The sequence below is a fragment of the Coregonus clupeaformis genome, unplaced genomic scaffold (genome assembly GCF_020615455.1).
Source record: "Coregonus clupeaformis isolate EN_2021a unplaced genomic scaffold, ASM2061545v1 scaf2160, whole genome shotgun sequence".
Lineage (NCBI taxonomy): Eukaryota > Metazoa > Chordata > Actinopteri > Salmoniformes > Salmonidae > Coregonus > Coregonus clupeaformis.
The window spans coordinates 85,001-89,647 of record NW_025535614.1 but is presented as its reverse complement, the minus strand read 5'-3'; the positions used below and the strand labels follow the sequence as shown (position 1 = coordinate 89,647).

The 4,647-nt window shown below is 42.5% G+C and overlaps 1 pseudogene; it reads left to right on the top strand.

Annotated features, from left to right (window-relative positions):
• Positions 1-1,337: 1,337 nt before the first annotated feature.
• Positions 1,338-4,647, top strand: part of LOC123488322 — a 6,272-nt pseudogene continuing 2,962 nt past the window's right edge.

Here is a 4,647-nt window from a genome sequence, read left to right as displayed (position 1 = left end):
GGCCTCATGCTGCAGCACCTCCTGACAGTTTGATAAACAATGGCCTTGTCACTGATATCCAGTTTCGAAATTCAACTTACTTTTTCCACTTTGTTATTTACACCTTATTCTAAAGCGGAATAAAAAAAAACCATCATCTCTCCACATACCCCATAATCAAAACAAAAAACAGGTTCTTAAAATTTTTGCTAATTTATTAAAATTAAAACATCCATATCACATTACTTATTCCCCTTTACTCATACTTTGTTGAAGCACGTTTGTCAGCGATTACAGCATCGGAGTCTTCTTGGGTATGGCGCTTCACAAGCTCGGCACACCTGAATTTGGGAGTTTCTCTCCATTCTTCTCTGCAGATCCTCTCAGCTCTGTCAGGTTATGGATGGGGAGCGTCACTCACTAATATTTTCAGGTTTCTCCAAAGATGTTAAAATTGGGTTCAAGTCGGGTTCTCTGCCCCACTCCAGGACATTCAGAACTTGTCCCAAGCCACTCCTGCGTTATCTTGGCATGTGTGCTTAGGGATTCGTTTCCTGTTAGGTAACCTTCGCCCCAGATCTGAGGGTCCTGAGCGCTCTGAGCAGGTTTTCATCTGGATCTCTCTGTACTTTGCTCCGTTCATCTTTGCCTTGATCCTACTAGTCTCCCAGTCCCTGCAGCTGAGAAACCATCCCCCCCATATCCCACCACCATTTCACCTGGATGGCCGATTGCTCAGTTTGGCCGGGCGTCCAGCTCTAGAAGAGTCTTGGTGGTTCCAAACTTCTTCCATTTAAGAATGATGGGCCACTGTGTTCTTAGACCTTCAGTGCTGCAGACATTTTTTGGTACCCTTCCCCAGATCTGTGCCTCGACACAATCCTGTCTCGGAGCTCTACGAAAATCCTCACCTCCTGGCTTGGTTTTTGCTCTGACCTGCACTGTCAACTGTGGACCTTATATAACAGGTGTGTCCTTTCCAAATCATGTCCAATCAATTGAATTTACCACAGGTGACTCCAATCAAGTTGAAGAAACATCCCAAGGATGATCAGCTGGAGACAGGATGCACCTGAGCTCATTTTCGAGTCTCATAGCAAAGGGGTCTGAATACTTATGTAAATAGGGTATTCAAGAAAATATATATATAAATGTGCAAAAATGTCTACAACCTGTTTTTGCTTTGAATCAAAATTATGAATATGATTGCTGAATTTTTTTTTTTTTAAATCCATTTTTGAATAAGGCTGTAACGTAACAAAATGTGGGAAAAAAGTCAAGGAGTCTGAATATTTCAAACCTACTATATTCTGTCGGTTAACATTCAACATCCAGTTATCCGTCTGTGGTCTTCTTAGTAGACAGGTTGACCCCCTACCTGCCCTCTGCCCCCTTCGTGGCCTTCTTCCCTCTGCACATCGAGACCATGTGTTCATCGAGGAGGACTGTGTTAATGCTGCTCAGATTGGATCTTACTACTCAAGAACTGTGTCATCGTGAGTGCTCACACACACACACACTCCACAGAGGATTAATCCACACTCACACCGAGCTAAACACACACTCACACAGTTACACACACACACACATGATTTAGAGCACTGTCCGTGGGACATTCGGTCCTAATTCTGGCATGTAAACAACATTTCTCTCCTGCCGTGATTTTGCACATTTTCTCTATTCTAGCTTTCATTTGCTTCCCCGTTACAGTATCACATATTTATATTTATTGCAGGGTAGTCACATGATGCTAGTGGTCTGTAGAGGTTCTGTTGTGATGCCACACAATGGGGGGTAGTGTGTTCTGTCAACATAGAGATCCTATAATGTCTTCTTAATGTGATTCTACATGTAATTCTATGGTTCTCCCCATAGAGATCCTATAAAATATCTTTCATGTGATTCTACATGTAATTATAGGTTCTCCCCATAGAGATCCTATGAAATGTCTTTCATGTGATTCACATGTAATTCATGGTTCTCCCCATAGAGATCCTATGAAATGTCTTTTAATGTGATTCTACTGTAATTCTATGGTTCTCCCCATAGAGATCCTATGAGAATGTCTTTCATGTGATTCTATATGTAATTCTAGGTTCTCCCCCATAGAGATCCTATGAAATGTCTTTTAATGTGATTCTACACTGTAATTCTATGGTTCTCCCCATAGAGATCCTATGAAATGTCTTTAATGTGATTCTATATGTAATTCTATGGTTCTCCCCATAGAGATCCCCAGAAATGTCTTTAATGTGATTCTACATGTAATTCTATGGTTCTCCCCCATAGAGATCCTATGAAATGTCTTTTTAATGTGATTCTATATAATTCTATGGTTCTCCCCATAGAGATCCTATGAAATGTCTTTTAATGTGATTCTATATGTAATTCTATGGTTCTCCCCATAGAGATCCTGCTGAAATGTCTTTTAATGTGATTCTACATGTAATTCTATGGTTCTCCCCATAGAGATCCTACTGAAATGTTTTTAATGTGATTCTACATGTAATTCTATGGTTCTCCCCATAGAGATCCTATGAAATGTCTTTTAATGTGATTCTGCATGTAATTCTATGGTTCTCCCCATAGAGATCCTATGAAATGTCTTTAATGTGATTCTATATGTAATTATATGGTTCTCCCCATAGAGATCCTATGAAATGTCTTTAATGTGATTCTAAGCGTGTAATTCTATGGTTCTCCCCATAGAGATCCTATGAAATGTCTTTTAATGTGATTCTACATGTAATTCTATGGTTCTCCCCCATAGAGATCATATGAAATGTCTTTTAATGTGATTCTATATGTAATTCTATGGTTCTCCCCATAGAGATCCTATGAAATGTCTTTTAATGTGATTCTATATGTAATTCTATGGTTCTCCCCATAGAGAGATCCTATGAAATGTCTTTTAATGTGATTCTACATGTAATTCTATGGTTCTCCCCCATAGAGATCCTATGAAATGTTTTTAATGTGATTCTACATGTAATTCTATGGTTCTCCCCCATAGAGATCCTATGAAAATGTCTTTTAATGTGATTCTACATGTAATTCTATGGTTCTCCCCATAGAGATCCTATGAAATGTCTTTAATGTGATTCTATAATGTAATTATATGGTTCTCCCCATAGAGATCCATGAAATGTCTTTAATGTGATTCTACATGTAATTCTATGGTTCTCCCCATAGAGATCCTATGAAATGTCTTTTAATGTGATTCTATATGTAATTCTATGGTTCTCCCCATAGAGATCCTATGAAATGTCTTTTAATGTGATTCTACATGTAATTCTATGGTTCTCCCCATAGAGATCCTATGAAATGTCTTTTAATGTGATTCTACATGTAATTCTATGGTTCTCCCCATAGAGATCCTATGAAATGTATTTTAATGTGATTCTACATGTAATTCTATGGTTCTCCCCATAGAGATCCTATGAAATGTCTTTAATGTGATTCTACATGTAATTATATGGTTATCCCCATAGAGATCCAATGAAATGTCTTTAATGTGATTCTATATGTAATTCTATGGTTCTCCCCATAGGGTACCATACAATTAGAATTATTTTAATTCTAAATCTGTTATTCTATGGAGGGTACAGTCACAGGAGGGTCAGGGATTATTCTGTCATTCTACTCTGAATGGGCCAGGTCACTGCTTCACTGAGTGGGCCGGTAGTCACTTCTACACTGAGTGGGCCAGGAGTCACTGCTACACTGAGTGGGCCAGAGTCACTGCTACACTGAGTGGGCCGGTAGTCACTGCTACACAGAGTGGGCCAGTAGTCACTGCTACACTGAGTGGGCCAGTAGTCACTGCTAGCACTGAGTGGGCCAGTAGTCACTGCTACACTGAGTGGGCGGTAGTCACTTCTACACTGAGTGGGCCGTAGTCACTGCTTCACTGAGTGGGCGGTAGTCACTTCTACACTGAGGGGCCAGAGTCACTGCTACCTGAGTGGGCCAGGAGTCACTGCTACACTGAGTGGGCGGTAGTCACTGCTACACAGAGTGGGCCAGTAGTCACTGCTACACTGGGAGTGGGCCAGTAGTCACTCTGCTACACTGAGTGGGCCAGTAGTCACTGCTACACTGAGTGGGCCGGTAGTCACTTCTACACTGAGTGGGCCAGTAGTTACTGCTACACTGAGTGGGCCGGGTAGTCACTTCTACACTGAGTGGGCCAGTAGTCACTGCTACACTGAGTGGGCCAGTAGTCACTGCTACACTGAGTGGGCCGTAGTCACTTCTACACTGAGTGGGCCAGCAGTCACTGCTCACTGAGTGGGCATGGAGTCACTGCTACACTGAGTGGGCCGGTAGTCACTGCTACACTGAGTGGGCCGGTAGTCACTTCTACACTGAGTGGGCCAGCGTCACTGCTACACTGAGTGGGCCAGTAGTTACTGCTACACTGAGTGGCCGGTAGTCCCTGCTACACTGAGTGGGCGGTAGTCACTGCTACACTGAGTGGGCCAGCAGTCACTGCTACACTGAGTGGGCCAGGAGTCACTGCTACACTGAGTGGGCCAGTAGTCACTGCTACACTGAGTGGGCCAGGAGTCACTGCTACACTGAGTGGGCCAGTAGTCACTGCTACACTGAGTGGGCCGGTAGTCCACTGCTACACTGAGTGGGCCAGGAGTCACTGCTACACTGAGG